General features: G+C 37.1%; 1 protein-coding gene across 1 annotated transcript in view; it reads right to left on the bottom strand.

The window, feature by feature from the left end:
• mosmoa (modulator of smoothened a) overlaps positions 1–20,538 on the bottom strand; it is a 31,303-nt gene that overhangs the window by 9,872 nt on the left and 893 nt on the right. The gene's annotated exons all lie outside the window — the stretch shown is intronic.

A 20,538-nucleotide genomic window follows, 5' to 3' on the forward strand; every position in this document is an offset into this window, starting at 1 on the left:
AACATGATGTAGTAAATAACCTTGAAGACCTTGTTGCTGTGACAGTAACTTTAAAGTTTTTCCAGCATGTTAGAAACTGTTGCTCCCATTAGTTTAAAGAGCTAGCAGGTTCAAACAACAAAATCACCAGCTAACTTACTTTAAATTTGGAAGAACTATAAACTAATAAAATAACAGGCTTAAATAAACCCAAAACGTAAGTCCACTTACAGTTCTCACGTACAGGATGTGATTAATGAGAGATTATCTCGGTTTGCGTGACAGAAAATGGGAAGAACCGGGTCTCTTAACTGTCTCTCTCTGCTCTCCCTCGCATATTTCTTAAAACTAAACTGACACAATGGCCAAAGAACAGAAGACCAAATCATATCCAGCGAGGAAAGGTTTTCAGTGTTGTTACAGTTTTGCGTTGCCCAACCTGGATTAGCACACAACGCTCCCGATTCGAGAACTGACTTCTTTCTACCAATTCGTTTGAATGAACGGTTGAAAGAACAGGTCTGTCCAACACTGAACCCACAAGATGTCACTGTTAGCACTAGAGGTGGGCAATACAACAAGAATTTCTGCGGTAATGTTATTTATGACGGTATAAAAATTATGGAAAAAGAAGTGCATTTTTCATCCAATAAATTGTCATTGATGACAGACTACCCAATTCGAATTGTAAATCCATTGTCATAAGGTGGCAGAAGCAGCATTAAAGTGCAATATTAGTGACAAGATCACATAGCATGAGTCAATTGTAAACAAAGTACAAACTAGATATGAAATGGAATTAATATTTTACATCTCTATGACACTACCACAGATTTTCAGTAATTTTCACAAATCAGAGTAACTTAAGTCATTAGCTAACAATTTTACATTTTTATTTAAAATGATATGTGTACTTTTGTTAGCACAAACATTAAATAAATAACATTTACCATGGCAGATTTGGGGTTGTGAGATAAATGTTTATCCAGTTCAGATAAAACACAAGTGAATAAATCAGATTTTGATATAAACAAAGGAGAAATCAGCAAGTCATACGTCTGTGGTCTGTATGTTGTGAGAAATTGGCTGTACTTTAGGACCCATATCAGTAAAGTAAGTCACTGTCATCACAGTGGTACGAGATGGCAGTGTTTTCCCTATATAACAGGTTGTAAAACTGTTATTTTTTTAATACTTTGGCTTAAATGGTGACATTTTTAGATTTAAAATATCTGCTAATGATGAGAACATTTTGATTATTATGTACAAACAGAAAATCGGCCAAACATACCGGCCAAGAAAATCTGCATCATATATCGGCCATCGGCTGCCCTGATTTCTAAATATCGAATTGGCATCGACCAGAGAAAAAAAAACCATATCAGTCGACCTCTAGTTCAAAGGCAGCAAATTCTTTTTCCGCTGGTGGGTGCTTATCAAGACGTCAAGCAATGCTTGGCAACGTAAAACGATCTGGACCGCCAATGCCCTTTAAAGAGGAAAAAAGCGGTGCGGTTAAGTTTTCAGCATGGTTTTAAACCCGATATGTGAAGTTAATGTGAAGCAACTGCGCACATATGTGCTTGGCCATTTCAGTGGGTGCTTGAAAACAGCATGTCTATTAGAGTGCTTTGGTTTAATGGGGATTAAAAAAGGAGAAGGTAGATTTTTGTCATTGCAGGGTTGTTGCTTTCAAATGGATTTTGCATTATTTGTGCCTTTTTAATTTACATTGACGCAATTAACATTTTATTTAAGGTTACAGTAATTACACGTCACATGTCAAAGTGAAACAGCGCACATCCATAATCTGATTACAGCAAAGTTTTCCATGAATTGAAAATCATTGGCAGTCACATTCTTCGATAGCAACAGTTCTGAAGACCAAAAACACAACCTAAACCTTACGTGGAACTTTTGGAGATACAGCTGCGTGTGAAACATGTCTTCTCACACATCAACATTGCTTTCCACATACTGTATTAAAAGAAAACTGAACTTTCAGTAAATAAAAACAGAACTTTGAATCCATTAAGCAAGTGTTTCCTGCATATATTGTGGTGTAGATGCAGTACAGTGTCTGTGTAGAAACTAGATTACTTATCTAAATGGCATGAGACAAAAAGTCTGCAACTTTCTTGTTGGCAGGATGAACGCACAAACTGACCAGTAATGTACAACTAATGAAAAATTAAGTGAATGTATTGAATCTTAGTAAAGAATGGAGAACACACTGTTTTAATAAGATTGTCTAAATTATCCAACTTTTTGCTGAAAACCCTAATCAAATTCATGAAGCAATAATGAAAAATATATTATGAAATGAAAAAATGATTAATAAATTTAAGAATATGAATACCCAGATTAGGGCTGCACGATTAATCATATTTTTATCATGATAACAATATGCGTGCCCCACGATTAATTAATGACAATCGTCGCGATTAATGTGTAAAGACCAAGCACACAACAGACGGTCTAGAATCAAGCAATGTGTTTGTTATGTTTTTTTTGCAAGTGCAGTCTGTGTTATGATAGAAATACGTTAGAATCACGAGATTTACAGTCATTCACCTTGAACGAACATAATGGCAGAGCAACAAGAAGAAAGTGCAGAAATATGTTTAATTCCCAAAAAGGGTCATATAGGCCTACTCCATTGTTTGGATATTTCGGATTTGAGGAAAGTGATGTTGATCAGGTAAGTTACGAGTCTTGTGCAAATGTGCTTCCATCCAAAAGTGAAATATCAAGAGTTTCAAAAGCTAAAGACACAAGCCGCAATCATAAAAATCCCCGACCATCCAGGACATAGACAACAATAACGGATCGCGTATCATGTAAGTTAGCCAAGAATATGTGTCCAATAAGCACTGTGTAATGGCTTCCCTTTGAATCTAGCCATTTCTGGTGGGAAAGTAAAGTTGACACTCCATAGCTGAAATGAGGATGATTTAATTGAAAGAGTTCAAATACAAGTGAAAAATACATCCAACTCCATATTGTGTATGTAGGTCAAAAAACTGTCTCCCTTACCCTTGCCACATCACTTCCTATCTAATATGGCTACCCACAGGAAGTGCCAAGGCAGGTACAATTCTTACCATTCACCACAGGGGGAGCACAAAACACCATAAAACAAGTGAACATGAACATTGAGATATTAAACACTATATTTACAATATTTAAATGTATAGTTAATTTTATGGCTCCTACAACTGTCCGTGAGCAGCAAGGGGTTTAAAAAAATGATTGCCACATAAAAGGCCTGTAATAATATAGGCCTGTAAAATGTATATAATATTATATATATGGCTGTAAAGTGTAATAAAAATACTGAAGTAAATAGAAGTTCTCCAATAAAAGAATGATCGTATTTTTTAATCGTGATCAAAAGTTTGAGGAAAACAATCGTGATCATCATTTTTCCTGTAATCGTGCAGCCCTAACCCAGATTTATCTTTTAACCCGTGGTTAAGTATGAACAGTGTGAAACCGATAACCTAGGATTCAGTTTACCCGGGGTTTAGATTAGAATAACCCAGGTTTAACTAGTTAACATCAGAACTAGATTAAAAAAGTTCATCATTGTCATAAGAGAAGAAAGAGTATGGAGTGACACAGGGATGACATTTTTTCGTAGGCAAACCCCGGAAGTTAGCGGGACATTTATTTTTCCCCATAGATTTTTGGATTATTGCAAAAAATAAGCTCTGCGTTTAACAAAAGTTTATGACACTTACAGGTTTTGTCAAACAAGTTTACCTTCATTATTGTGGAGTAAAAAATGTGTTCACTAGAATGACTAGAATACTAGAATATTTACACTTTAAAAAAGTTTATCTTGTTGGACAAAATGTGTAAGAGTCATAAATATTTTTGAACATTTTCCTCAAGTCATATAGACTAGTAGAGTGGGCCTGAAAACAACATTCACTATAAATTCTGCATCAAGCAAATTTCACAAATGGTGGGTGGAAGTTTCAAACAGAAACTGCACTGTTAAAAATGCCTTTGACATCTCTAAAACAAGGTCCAAACAATCAGCTTCTTGACTGCAAAGTGAAATGAGTACTGTATGCTTTGTCACAAGACAGTAGGTCTGCCGCTGACAACTATTTTTATATCAACTAATCTATCGACTAATTTATTTATTATTCTAAACAAATAATTTACTACCAAAAATCAACAAACGGTCCTAAATCCTAAAGTTCTTTAAACGTGGCACACTCTTTTTATATAGTGTATAAATACAATGTATTAACTGTATGTATGTATGTATGTATGTATGTATGTATGTATGTATGTGTGTGTGTGTGTGGGTTGGCATATGTGGTTTACAGGGACATGATTAGTGTATAATGACATGTTAACTATGCTATAACCATGGTCTACAGGGAAACGGGAAGTGTCCCCATGAACTGAAACGCTAAAATAACTACTAAATGGTAGTTTTTCATAGATTAAAGACTGGCAACAGGTTTTTGTGACATTGGGGTTAGGGACTGGGGTAGGTAAGGGGAATCGAATATAACAGACTATATCGATATATTTTTAAACCACGAAATAGATTTTGACATATCGTATATATCGATATAATGTTTGTATTTAATTCGGATTGCCTTCTATGTGTGCTGTGCTCACCCCCGCCTCCTTGTTTTTGTTCCCCCTCCCCTCTCGCATGTTGTCTCATTTAACATGGCGGCGCCTGTCACGGAATCAACACTGGCCACCACGAATAGATCTTCAATGATTCCCATGTACATGTATATTTTACAGTTTAAAACTGCTTAAATTCATTGTTGGGAGCGCTCAGCGCGCCCCTCTCTCTCGTTGCGTGAAGCGCTTCGATCACGCGTCTCTCTCTCTCGACAGTGAAAAGGTGGCGGTGCTTCAATGTCCGTTTCTCCGTATACTTTCTTTTTCGCGTAAACGTCATCAGTCACAGATGTTACTGACAGAGAAGACGACTGATATAGTTTACCATGACTAAACAAAGGTAAGCAGTAGTGTACAAACTTAATTTTTAAGTTACCCCAAAAGCTAATAAATGAATGGCAAAAACACAACTGTTACAACACTGCTTATTCAATGTACAATAAACGGATAATAATAATAATATTACTAAATTCTGAACAAAAATGTAATTCAAAATAGGGTTGTGCCGCTGGACGATATCATAGACTATAGTTAACCTAAAATCTTTGCGGGAATTGCTCTATAAATAAAATTGAAAATATAACTAATGCATATATGCTATTTGAAATACTGTAGTCAATACCTGAGACGTGACGTGTGTTAGTCTGTGAAAATATCCTGTCAGGCATTTGATCTTGACATTGCTAGAATCTTGTCTTTTTACATGTTGTACATTTAACTTAAAATATTTAATTTTGTACAAGAAAACAGCGCATATTAATTATTTATTAGTAGCCTGTTGTAGTGTCTCGGGAGATCGTGCTCATTGTTACATAGCTATTTGGCTATACTGCACTGAAGCGGCAGTTTAAGATATAAACCCAGAATTCAGCGAACGCCAAGAAAACGGGAACAACACTCCGACCGAAACGCAGGATTTACATACACAGACCATGTTTAAATTTCCATGTTTCTGGCCAGAAATACCAACTTGTTTACTTTGTCTAGTTTTAATAAGCTGCGGATTGAAGTGCTGGGCTGGCTGCTCCCCGCAGTGCTGAAGACCCGCTCTGATGGAGTACTGGTGGCACATATGCACAGATATTTAGCCTATGTGTAACCTATTGGAAAGCGAGGAGTCATTGGGTTAGTAAAATAATGAATTATAGCTTTTAATTAGAAGAATAGAATTTTTAAGAGAGATATTTAAAAAAAGTGCACAACTCTTCTTAAGTGGAAGTAATGAAGTAAAATAACGAATAATAATTATATAATAACGAAAAATTTAAATACCCCCCGCCTAACGATATCATCGTCCATCGCGATGGTTTAACTTAACCATCGCCAACTGCCAATTGAGGGGACATGGCCCAACCCTAATTCAAAATAGTCTTGTATCGTGATGCGCATCGTAACGTTGCCTTGTATCGGGAAATTGTTGCTGATACACAGCCCTATCTCACGGTACTATGTTGTTGTTTTTTGTTGATCAATCTACATAGCGCCATTGAACACACATGATCACACAAATATACAGGGATGGCTAAGAGAGACGAAATGACATTATAACATTTCGACTGGTTTTGTCAACAAAAATGAAGAGACATTTTAACATAGTTTTTATTTTGTAAACCACTTTTAGTCTCATTTTTATTCATCAACAATAATGCATTATACTTTTAATTATAGTCAACGTCACATGACCAGGTATACTTTTCTTTGACGAAAGCAACACTAGCATAGATCAGGGAGCTCGTCACTATCACTATTCACCGGCATGACAGAACAGCGCATCACGCGCTCCTCATGACCTTGTCACAGACTATAACGCACGCGGATGGTTTCTTAAGAGAGAAATCACGGATAATTAGCAAACTTTGGATGTTGTGGAAAAAGCCTATCATCAAGTACAGGACTGTAAATAATTTGCGTGTCTTTATGAGATCTTAACAGCATGTGTGTAATGCATAGTAATATAATACAATAAATTATGTTTACATTTACATTTATTCATTTAGCTGACCCTTTTATCCAAAGCGACTTACAATTGCTGTATACGTCAGAGGTCGCACGCCTCTGGAGCAACTATGGAATAAGTGTCTTGCTCAGGGACACAATGGTGTATCACAGTAGATTTTAACCCGGATCTCTCACACCAAAGGCAAGTGTCTTATCCACTGCGCCATCAACACCCCATGATGTTATAAATCTACATACATTTTAAAAAAATGTGAATATAAAAGACTTTGGAGGATTTACGATGCTGATGACAGTTGTAATCAAAGTCTTGAGTTATATTAGGTTACATTAAGCCTAAACAAACAAACGCAAGCACAGATCAATCAAATCGAATCAATCCTTGTGACAGTTATCAATAATTAGGGGTCAAGCCCAGAATGGGCGAAGACCCCTATTGTAACCGTTAGTTTTCTTATTATTCTTCCAGTTTCTTCTTCTTTGTCTTCTTCCGCCATTGCGGCCTATGGCAGCCCATAGAACCGTACATAGGAAAGTTATGAAATTTGGCACACTGATAGAGGACAGTCCAAATAATATCCACAGCAAACTTGGAGTCTCTATCTCAAACCCTCTAGCACCACCAACAGTCCAAATTTGCACTTATGTTTTTGCTAATAACTTCTGATCCGTAAGTCCTAGAAACAAAATTCTTGTTTCCACTGAATGTTTTACACGCTTATAACTTTGGCTGTGATTGACGTATTTTGACGGGACTTGTTTCCTTGGAGTCCTGAGTAGCCGAGTCCAACGATACCAAACATGCCAGAATTCGCCTTACGGTTAGCCCTGCACAGCAAAATAGCCCTTAAAAAACATGCGCGAATATCTCCGCGAGCGTTATTCTGATCGACTCGAAAACACCATAGGAAGAACATTACATTACCTTCTGATCAAAAAACTCTATTGGCGTTATATTAAAATTTCCATCAGAAATGGCAGAGAATTGCAAAAAACTAAAAATTACCTTTACATTTTGTGTTTTTTACACACAAATGGTTATAACTCTGCAACGAAATGTGATTTGTATGTGATGTATGATCAGAGTTTGAGGCCACACAAAAAAATTTTTATACTTGCACTACTAGTTGGCCTCATAATTGAACAAAACCTTTGATATCAAGCAATCTCTATGTTCATACAACTGTTCCTTCACTAAACTAAAGTGTATAGTCATGAAATTAGCTAGATGTAACTCAGTCATGACCTGAGGTTGCATGAACGATTTTGTCATAGCGCCACCTAGTGAATGGCTATTTTTGCTAAAAACCACTGCAAAGTTTCATTCAAAATTATGAGAAATCATAGATTGTTCCTTTCATTGCTTGAAATATCTTTGGTGGATACTAGAGTTGGGGTACTCGAACTTGGACTCGAGTCCAATTTTGAATGAACTCGGACTTGTCACGCACTCGGGTGAATTTGTACTCGGACTTGACACGGACTTGGACATTTTGGACTCGGATAATATCCCGAGTACAGTCGAGTCCACGTCATGTGAAAAAACAGCATGAACTTGAGATGAGAAATTAATTAATGTCTCGTCTCGTACACACTGCAAACTTTCGAGAGTGACAACCGCATTTAAATGCGGGAGTGAATCCCCTAAATGTTCGTTTCATGTCTGTACGGAACAAGACAAGATAATGTGATGATTGACACAGAAATAACAATAGCAACGTTCTGCCGTCTCGCGTGCTTATCACTCACAGCTTTGACCAAAATAATCTAACAGGATTGTGTTTTGCAATGAACCTCCGTCCAGGCGTTGTGTATTGTACGCTTCTTTTGTGAGGCTGCTTCACAGCGCGCGGTCTTGCAGTGTTGCCGGGTCCTCGGCTTTTTTGTACGTAAATACTGTAAATTACTGAAGTGTGTGTGTGTACAGAACAGGATTAAGCATTAAAAGGTGAAGTGACAACCCAATTTAATATACAGTGTGTACGGGACCTTCTCCACTCCTGTTATTTTACTGCAACACACTGGCAGGCAGCAGCCAGTCGCATCATACTTGCAGACAAACACATCACACACATCAATGCGTGGCTAGCACGATGTCCTCAAAGTCAGCAATAATTTGTTTTGCTTACGAAAATCATAAAGAAATTATTTGCATGACATCTGGTAAAAAGAAGATACCTCTATATCCCATTATTTTCTTTGAAATCAGTTTTGATAGGAAACTAGTTGACATAGAACAAAAATGTTCAATGGCAATGACATGATGCAAAAGAGGTATTTTTATTACATTTTTATATTGCCATTGGTTAAATGGGTTGAAAGGTTAAAGTATTAATAGAAAGTAACCATTTACAATACAAATGTTGTATCTTTTTTCAATTTAATTACTTTATGGACTCGGGCGGACTCGACTTGGACTCGGCCTTTAAGAACTCGGACTTGAGTCCAACTCGGACCCTTTTGGACTCGGACTTGGACTCGGACTTGATGTTTAAGGACTTGGTCTTGACTCATACTCGACAAAGGTGGACTCGGACCCAACTCTAGTGGACACTAATTCATTCCCTAGCAACCAATGAGAATATCGTAACAACGGTTTTGCAAGAACTTTTTCTCCGCATCAGAACATCGTAAAGGCATGAGGATGGGCTTTTGATTCAACTGTTTTTCCAAAGGCTTTTCTATGCATCAGAAAACTGTACAGACATGAGGGTGGGCTCTTTTGCTGTAACATTTTGTGACCTGTGTTTTGACACACTGTTAAATGGAGAGATTTCACTGAATGAGAACAGCTTTTTTGCTGATAACTTTTTATTATTTCATCCAATATCATAAGGTTTCCTTAGGTTCTTTAAACTGCTCTTCCAAACTCAAATTTACTTCATTCTGTCCCCTTTCCGCTTGACCCCGGTATTGCTGCTTGCAGCTATATTTTTTATTATTATTATTATTCTTGGTGGCAGCGCTGTTGTGTGTATATGCGGCCTACCAGAAGTTATATAAGGAAGTTTGGTTTGGTCTCTCTCTCTCTCGCTCATGTTTTCCTCTTCCGATGTTGTTGGAGCGTGCAGTGGGTTGCAATGTCGTTACTATGTTGGAAGCTATTTATTCTTTTGTATTGTAACCCGCTTTGTATTACAGTGGAGCAGATGTATTTGTAATGTTTATGCGGGAAAATGAGGAGTCAATGCTGCCGATCCCTAGGACAGAGAGGTATCTTGTCTTTATGAGAACTTGATAAAGTTATGTGGAGAGAGAAGGAACCTCATTATTAGTTGAACGTAACCGATATGTTTATTGAACTTGAGAGAGCAAGTGTGTGGCTAAAAATAGGGTAACATTTTTGTATGGGCATGCATTTGTTTTCTTTTTTCCTGGGAGCGCTCCAATTTAGTGGTGTTTGTTTGATTACATTGGGCTTTGGTGATGTGTGTATTTATCCAGGCCCTGTAGTTCAACGATTGATATATGTTAAAGACTTTTCTATTGATATTTGCGAGTTTTATGTGTATCGGCATCAGCTGATACGTGGCTGTCATGTTCGCTGTTCTTTTCCGGCATTATTTACAGACAGAGTGCTGGAAGCTGCAAGCGATTGCAGGTCATGTGACTAAAAACAACCAAACTTTCCATGACAACATCGAAAGCTCGGCCTAACAGCTGATCAAAGCTGGAAAGCAGGTTTTTATTTCTCATCTCTATGGGGTGGTTTCCCGGACAGGGATTAGACTAGTCCTAGACTAAAATAAATGTAAGAACTGTCCAAACTAATAACATCTCTTTTTAAAATAACTTATCAGTGCCCTGTGTTTTGCCTTGTGTTTTTGACACAAGCAATGTTTTAGTAAGGCATGTTTGTTAATACTAGTTATATTTCCTAATTAAACTAAGCTCTAGACCTAGTTTAAGATAATTCCTTTCCAGGAAACCACCCCTATATATATTTGTAGTAGTAAATGCTAGAAATCAATATCCTTTGCTGAAAGTTCCTCGTCATTGTGGAGAGTGCAGTTCATGATTCCAACGCACCCTCACCTGTTTTTGCTATTTGTTGAATACATATTTTTTTAAGTTCAATAAATGTTACTTTTTAAAATTGAGAATTGTAACATGTGGCATCATCTTTTCATTTTTATGATGTAAATTAAGGGAGCAAAAGCAGTATCGTCCCCAAATATCGGCTCAAGAAAAATCGGCAGCCTGTATCGGTCATCGTCTAAGACTGATTAAACAAAAATCAGTATCGGCACTGAAAAATTAATATCGGTCGATCCCTAATCCCTTTGTGCTGATATTACAATGTGCTTATATTAAAGTGTGCACAGATCTGTTGATGTTTTGAGGCCTATATAAAGCACATATGTTTAAATAAAAAAAATCTACTGTGCACTGATAAAATGGGTTACGAACAATGACAAAATCTGTTCCATAATTCATATTAAACTCAAAAGGTATTGAAAATACTATTTACTATATTTAATGTTTAATTCGATTTTTTTTTAAGCAGATACGAAACAAAATAGTCTTTTGCATAATCCCGTAAATAACTCTACAAAACGATTTTGTTATTCGTGCAGTGAGTGAGTTGGTACCATTCCCTGGCATGCAAGAAATATCAGAGCACCTGGGCATGACACGCTTAAATGAATGGCTTAATGTTGTGACCGTGACTGTATTTGTGTGTATTTAATTGAACATATTCTGTAGACACCAAGGACTGAAACTTAGTAATTAAATAACAATAATCAGACATGCACACGAAATAAACCCTTATATGTGTTTAATGGACCGTCCCTCCCCCTCGTGCGGATAGCTGTTTTTTCTCTAGAAGCCCTTGAACACAGAATGGAAGACAGTAAATTATGATTAACAATGACTTTTGTGTACAGTTTATCTCATAAACCATATGCACATCTGTAACTTTCACCAGCAAAATAAATAAATAATGAAAATATAAAAAAGTGCGGTGATGACGATGATGACCTCAGCACAGTGGTGCCTCCCATTACTGCGGTGACGTAGTTATCGTCATAGCCCTACATAGTGATGTGCGATATTTAGGGCTTCAACAACGAATCGATTAAATAGATCAAAATCGATTACTAAAAGAGTTGGCAGCAAATTTCATAATCGATTTGTTGTGCCGCGTGACGCAGAGACGTTTAATAAAAAAAAAAAACTTCAGTTAAGCGCAGAGTGAACACACTCGCACTGCGTCCTAAACCGCCTACTTCCATACTATATAGTAGGCAAAGAGTACGAGAAGTAGTGCTTTTCACCTACTCTATAGTATGGAAGTATGCAGTTTGGGACGAAGTGTCGGTCTCTCTCGCGCACTGTTGCTTGCAGAGTTCGGCGCCTCAGAGACAGGCCGGAGAAAAGACAGGGCGGCGAAGAAAAGATAAAACAACAGCAAAAGTAGAGGAAAACCACATGTCAGTGTTTTACTCCTCCCAAACGTAAGCGCGTCAACCTGGAAGTTAGCCAGCAAAGAGGTAAACAAACAAAGACGACACGCTTATGCTTAATGGAGCGACAACAGCGAGTAAAAAAAGTTTCTGGAACTAATAAAAAACTCCAATGACAAACTCCAATGATATTAAACAAAGAAATAAAACTTCGAGAGAGAGTATGAACGCTTTTCCCCGTCATGGACCTGTATGTTAAATCATCACGCCGTCACTCTCCTGCTGTTCTGTACTGTGCGCTCCAGCTCATGTCGAGCAAGGAGACGCACGTGCCCGGCCCAGCATACAGTACAACATACAGTAAGTTCCGCCTCTTGTTGCATAAACATCGTCTTACATTTTTTAAGGCAAAGTAATGAATGGTGTATTTGCATTTTGCGCGGGAGTAGAAGACGCATTTTTCATTTTCACAAGACGCATTTATGTGGCCAAATGTAAATGGAACAGTTTTAACAAATGAGATAGCTATCCGATCAGAGAAAACACAAAGTCAAATATAAGGTACAAAGCTGTCACTGGGGCAGTACCCTTTATAAAAGCTCCTAACATGTACCATTTAGGTACAAATATGTATCTTTGAACTGCCAATATGTACTTTTGAAGTACTAATATGCACTTTTTGGGTACAAAGGTGTATCTTTTTGTAGATATCGACTGATACTCATTTTTTTAAACCGATAACAAATATTTGGATGCTTATGTGCCCGATAACCGATATGCTGAACCGATTTTTATTTACTGTTATACTTCTGTTTTTGACATAATTACTACAACATGACTGAACTGAACAAACCCTTATAATAATAATAATCATCATAATCACTCCCTCTTTGCATACAAAGTCATAAATAGAGGGGTCTGAAAGAGTGAAGAATAAAATTAATTTAATGAATAATTTAGAAACTATATTCCCAATAGACCAATTTAGAGTAGACGTCACAGTTACGTCACCTCAAGCTGCGCGCGCAATGCGGTTGCAGAGAAACAGTGGAAATGAATTAGACACGAGTGAAAAGAGCAAGATAACTCACTAAAAAATGTCCTGTTGTGCTGTTAAGTGTCAGAATAAGAATGCCAAAGAAGATGGCTTTCATTTTTATAGAATACCATCGTCGAAGACATCATTTGAAGATAAACGTAGGTGTTTATGATTACAATAAGCCCTTAAACGGACAGAATGGAGCGAGGAAATCATCTGGAAATCTTTTAATAATTAGAATAGAAAATAAGTAGAGAAGATGTCCGGTGTTCTGTCGAAGTCTGTTCCCTCCATGTGTTTCTTGTAGCATTTTTATCATGTTACAATTATAATTTATTCAGATTAAATGTTTTTTTATACTGAAAAAGCAATAATATCACAATTTTTTTATATTTTATAATTTTTTCGTTTTCTATTATTTATTTTTATTTCCTTATATCTTAGCTTATGTCTTCTTCCTGTTTTTTCTAAAATTATTATGTTTACATACTTAATAAATATATAAATATAGCGCACACACACACACACACACACACACACACACACACACACACACACACACACACACACACACACGATGTAAAGTGTTATTAATATATAAACAGGCCTTTTTAATGTATGTTTAAACATAATACTTTTATAATAGTTTTAGAACAAACACGTAAGATAAATATAAGGAAGAAATAATAGAAAACAGGAAAATTATGAAATATTTAATAAACGCTATTATATATAATACATGATAGTATTGCTTTTATATGTACTTTAGCGATTCAGACTGTAAAAATAATTGATTTAGCAAAAAAGAACAATACATATACATAATAGGCCTGTCGCGATAAACGATAAATCGATTAATCGCACGGTAAATAAAATGAGCTCGATCATTTTTTTAGGCCGCGATAATTCACATTTGCATGCTTGTTTGTTTTCCTTGTCTCTCTCTCTCTCTCTACCAAAGAGACTGGATGACCGCTCCGTGCAACGAGTGACAAGGAGTGAACCCTCGTCAGTCATTTGTCAGTCGCATGATCTGTGTGGGGAGGGGGGACTCCTGGCGTAGCCTATCACAGTAGGAGTACTGAGGAGGATGAGAGCCGCGTGAGAAGTGTAGCAGGAGAAAACACTAGTTAAGACGAGAGTTGGAGAAAAAGATGGATTTACTAGAGGCTGTTTACACTTGTCATTAACATGCGTTTTTATCGATCGGATCACAATGTTTTACGTCTTTTCTGACTTTTCTGACACAAGGTGAACAGTGCTATTTTAGCCTTTCATTGATAAACTAAAGCGGGTGATCTCCGCAGTTTCATTTTGCAAGCGTGTGAAAGTTGCGCGATCTTATTTCATCAATTGCGCTGAAAATTCAGAGAAAGCTCTAACATATAAACGTACAAAACACTGTGCAGCATGTATACTTGCTAAACAAGCAGCGGACTCCGACATAATATTAGTTTGCGTCCATATAAACTCATAATTACTCCCGCTGGCGTTCAAATGACAGCGGAGAGACTCGCCCACCGTCTCACGGACCGTCCCCTCACAGTATTCAGCACAGAAGCGGTCGAAAGTGGACAAAAGAGACGGATTTAAATACCAGGTGTAAATGTGATATGTCTCTCTCGTCCACTTGTGATCTGATCAAAAACACATCTTGATACCAAGTGTAAACAGCCAAGTTTCAAAACCAAACGCTACAGCTGCAGTGTGGGAGTACTTTGGATTTAAACCTAATGACCGAGGTGAACCACTAAACCTGAACGAGCCGTTATGTCGCATTTGTGGTAATAACGTAGCACTTAAAAGTGGCAACACGACAAACATGCATATGCACCTAAAACGCAATCATCCTGTTATTTTGTTCATTTCTTGTGGATATTTAAAATGTCTTCCAGTTCCAGTATTACTTATTGTTTAGAAATAAAAGTTTATAGATCTTTGAAAAGGTGTATCTGCATTATTATAATGGTCCCGGAGCATCAATGTTATCGCCTATCGCGATAAATTCCGAGGCAATTTATCGCCTAGCAAAATTTGTTATCGTGACAGGCCTAATACATAACATACATGCATATCAGTAGCCAAGCCATTTAAACTTTTTATCTATCTAAAAAATAAACGTAACACGATTAAACGCTAAAAGAAACATTGCACTTGAGGGAAACATAGGGGAATCAGACTTCGACAGAACACCGGACCCATAAAAATCACGGTTTAATGCTAAAACACTTCACAACCCTACTGCGGAGCAGTCACTTTCTGCAACCAGTTTGGCTCTGCCCACAAAAAAACGTCATCTCTGTTTGCAAACACGAAATTGGTCTATACATGGACCATTCCAAACACCCCTATCATTTCGTCAGAAATGGACTGATCCAAAGTTCGCGCTGCGGTTTCCAGGTAACGGAGCGGCAGGGAGAAATGTATAGCGGAGTTGGCTGCATGTTGTACATAGTTTATAGAGTAAAACAGGTGGATTAAGTGCCTTTTTTGAGATATAATATCATTGTCTTGACCAGCAACCTGTAGCCTTCAGCAATCCAACCAGTAGTTAGCAAAGAGATTTTACACATAATATCACTGACTGGAATACATACAAAACGGCTTATAAATCATTGAATTTTTTTAACTGATAATGTTATTTGATGTCAGAATAATGAATATTTTGTTGTTATAGCTTATGAAATGGCTGTTGACAGCACTGTTTATCTATGCATTTACTCGTGCATTAACTATCAAACTGTGACTGCTTGCGGAGGTAATAAATAATTAATTAATATCCACAGACATTTATTTAGATATTTTAGTAAAATAATGTTTATCTGGTAAATGTTAATATAACTTAGGGTAAATCTTGTTAAAAGTCATGTGGTGGCTGTGCTTCAGCCTTCAACCCCGGTAAGTGAACAGCATATTTTACGATGCTAATGATAAGCATTAATAACAGAAAAACGAATTTAATTTAGCGGTTTTATTTCCACCAAGCATTAATTCACGGCTGTTGTATTCATGCAAATCTACGTCGTTATTGGGACCGGAATTTATGGATCAGCCAGCGTGACTCTGTGAGTTCGTATCTATTCTTGGACAAGCTGCATACATTGCTTTTAATAAATCAACTTATTTAACATAACATACATTAATGCACAATAAGATGTGTTAAAAATGCCTGCAAATATGCTAAGTAAGTATACTCAAAGACCTTTTAATGAAGTCGCGTCACTCCGCTTTCATATTTGCTGTGCACGATGCTGCTGCTGTGAGCTCCTCTCCTCAGATGCGTTCAGCGCGCAATTCTCAATTCTCTCGTTTATCGGTCAATCCGATATTACAAAACCGGTATCCGATCATCAAAAAATGCGCAAATATCAGGGAAAATATCGGAAAACAGATATATCGGTCGATCTCTACCTTTTTGAAAGGGTACTGTCCAGCGACAAGTTTTTTACTTTTATTTCTGAGAGTGTACTCCTATACTATCTTTTTGATCCCATCAAGAGAGGCTTCTTAACGGGAAATGCATCATAAAAAAAGTCTATATATTTGGCAGATGTAAACCATACATGTGTATTTTTTGTGTTAGTCCATTTTTATTTAATTTTATGATTATTGTAACAGCTCAGGTATGTTCAAGGAGCCACATGTTTGTGCAATTTCTAAAGATTTTAGTTCTGTTTTGAATAAGGGGTTTTTCTTGTTTTTCAATTATTTTGATTCATCAATTAATCAAACAAATAATCGACAGATAAATCGATTATTAAAATAATCGTTAGTTGCAGCCCTATCGATATTTTATGCTATGGTATCTTAATAGTTTTGAAATGGCTGATAAGTCACTTAACTCTTTCGCCGCCATTGACGAGATATCTCGTCAATCAAGATAAAACGCTTCCCTGCCAATGACGAGATTTTCCGTCTTTCCGCAATACCGCTATAGGCGCCCTTCCACACCTTTTTAAACCCGGAAGTATTGCCCTATGGCAAGCGGCTGCATGTCCGTGTCTGTTTTAAAGATCATGAACAACGCTGGTGCTGGCTGGCAACTTTTAAAAAAAAACGCTGGCGGTGAAAGAGTTCATTATAGCAGTAAGCTATAATTCACGCCTTGTGTGGCGTTAGACAGACGTGTGCTTTTGTAAATTATATTATAATGTCACATTTTGCTTCTTGCTTATATTCTGAACGGTTTACAAAGCAGTGCTTCATGGCTTAAAGCAACACTATGTAGTTTTTTTACCTTTAAATAATGTCTCTAAAATTATTTCAGTGATAGAACAACTTTTAACTGGACAAATTGTATTGTTGCTGCAACCAGAGAAACCTCCTAGCTGCTACAAGGACACTCTGAAAGTGGCGGTGGAGGGTAGGAAACACAGCTCCGCCCCTCCCCCTGCCTGCAGAAGAGTCTCTGATACCAGGCACTGTTGCGCTTTTCAACCACATGGGGGAGCTGTAAGTAATTTTTACATGGAAACTACATAGTGTTGCTTTAACATTTTCACTTTAATGCTTTAGTTTTAAATAATTAAGACTTTTCCCTTCAATTTACTATTTCCATTAATATCAACAATCAGTTGATGCTTGCAGAATCGACCATCTCTTCACCCACTCCCCAGACAAAAAACATCTGCTGTGTATCATCGCTTTGAGAGGGATGATGACTAGGGCAGGACACTGTTCATCATCCCTAAATCATCATGCAAACAATACAGCACTTCCATTCCAGAGCTTGAGAGAAACACCAAGGAAGGCTAGTTTTGCCAAAGCAAGTCTGCCAGCAATGTTAGAGTTGTGTGTGTAGTTGCCAGGGCACTGCTATGTGGTTGTTATTGTGATCAGAAACTCCTTACGGCATTGTTTCCTTATCTTCATACAGGATGCATTTCGGAAATGTTACTAGGTATATACCAGAATCAATTACAGTGTGTGTTTGCGTTCATGCAGAAGACACATTGACAATTTTCTGGCATTTTTTTGGGATCAGTTAAAGGGGTTACTGATGTCTGTAGTACAAACTTTGTGGAAAACTTTTCTAGCCAAAGTTTAGGCCTAATACTTATGTAGGACAAATAACCTTAATTGAAGCCAGAATAAAATGTCTTTGATTTTGTTCCTATCAACACACCAACAATAAACACAAATAATGACTTAAACAAACAAACAAACAAAAACACTAAGCAAAAATTTAGTCAAAACATCTAGAAGTAGAACAAAGACAGAATTTTCACGAAAGAGGCCTAAACAGAGTCTCATCACTGAAATATTCTGCCTCATTTTAGTCTTCCACCACATCAAAGAGGAGGTGGGGACACTACAAACACTTCAATGATTTCACCATTCACAGGAAGGAAACAATCTGACAATGGCTCGACAAAGGAGACCATTCATTTTAGTAAATTGCATGCAGTAAACAACAACATTTAAATTCTTTATTTTGTATGCTGATAAACAATCTAAAAAACCCAAACGTTTATGCATCCATCAATGAAGTTTTTTCCTTTTCCAAGTCATTCTTTGAAAACAGCACCTATTAAATTTAAGCAGTAAACACCCATGCCATATTTTACACTAAGATTAATATAAAAAAATAATACCGTAGATTAGACTTTGTGTAAGAAAACAAAACCTATTTTAGTAATAAACCACTTGTATATTGTTCTATTTTCACCAAATAACACTTAGAGACAATAGAAAAACTTTATACAAGTTGCATAAATGATTCTTGCAGTCAGGGAAAACTTGTTGAAGTTGTATTGTTACATATCAGCTTGTTTTGACACCGATTCACCACTGTAATAAGTGACAATAATAATGACACAATGCTTAATCTTGCTGAATTCAGTGGATTTTGCTTGAAACCCTGCTGACCCAATTACTAAGCGGTCATGCATGCTGAACAAAGAGCAGCTGTTTATCAACAGCCTGCCTGCACGTGGACATTTGAGGACAGTGTTTGGCAGGACGTGTTTAACTGTTTAATAATGCCGCAGATATCACGTATCTATGACATGGGAGACAAATAAAGCCTTTAAATAAACAAAAAACAAGGTAGCTAAAAGAACAGAAATTTTGAAATGGCAAAAATAATGACAAGCACATTTTGGGATTTAATATAATGTCTCAAGTGCACACATGAATGAAATTCATGATAGTCAAATATAGAGGTCGACCGATTTATCGGCAGGGGCGATTAATTGGCCGATTTTTGGCATATTTAAACAAATCGGCTTTGGCCGATTTTGCTGCAAAATTAGGCCGATTAATAGGCAGGCGCATCTGCGGGCACCTAAGCATTGTTGTAGAACTCGTGACGCTGCCTCTTGCTGCAAGCAGATCGCTCCCGTGTGTGTGCAGCCGTGCCTTGTTCACAAACAGCTTTAGTAAACGATGGTGGGATCGCGCAAATTAAGCAGCCAGTACAACAGCGCGACGGGCTTATGTCTCGCTGTGCACTGTCCGTGCAAAGATTAGGCTCATTTCATGTGATTAATGAGTGATGATGATCTTTGTTTGCGTGACAGAGAGAGCAGAGCTGTGCGCACGCTTCCTGTCTTTAAACTGTCTCCCTGCTTTTATTACTCAAAACAAAACTGACACGATGGCGAAAGGTCGGAAGACCAAATCATATCCACCAAGGAAATGTTTTTCGTGTTGTTACAGTAACACTTTGTTTACAGTTTTGCGCTGCTCAGCCTGGATTAGAGCACAACGTGTCCGATTCGCGAACTGACTCCTTTGAACGGATTCGTTTGAATGAACGGTTGAAACAACAGATCTGTCCCAACACTAAACTCACAATCAGTCACTTATAGCGCCTCAGAAATGAGAATCGAAATGTGTTTAGAAAGATTTGCCCTAAATAACAGTCTCACCTAAAAAACATAGACATTTACTATGTTAACTTTATGATGAATAAATAATTTATTAGGTCTACCAAATAAGGATTTTATCCTACAAAACAATAAAAGCCATGGTAAAAAACTGATCAAAGATGATGACAGCAGAGTGTCAGGTAATATCTGTGTCTGATAAATGCATGGTGCAGAGGAGGTTGTAAAACTCTTCAAGAAAGACCAGTCATAATTTTTTTAAATACTTTGACTTAGTGACATTTTTATTTAAAATATCTGCTAATGATGAGAACATTTTGATTATTATGTACATATAGAAAATCGGCCAAACATATCGGCCATCGGCTGCCCTGATTTCTAAATATCGGCATCGGGCAGAGAAAAAGCCATATCGGTCGACCTCTAGTCAAATATAAAAAAACTGGTGCAGATTTCCCCCATTGACTGTCATGTCAAGAGAACACAAGTGATGGATAGTGATCCTATAACTTTCACCAATGAATGTCGTTTTCCAGTAATTTTTGATTGCTGTCAATTATTCACTGTTAATTATCTGTTTCTTAATATAATTCATGAAAATTACAATAAAGTGTTAACTTGGAAAAGAGGAGCCCTTGTTGTCATGAAATATTATTAATCTAACTAA

Source organism: Paramisgurnus dabryanus, chromosome 3, assembly GCF_030506205.2.
Source record: "Paramisgurnus dabryanus chromosome 3, PD_genome_1.1, whole genome shotgun sequence".
Lineage (NCBI taxonomy): Eukaryota > Metazoa > Chordata > Actinopteri > Cypriniformes > Cobitidae > Paramisgurnus > Paramisgurnus dabryanus.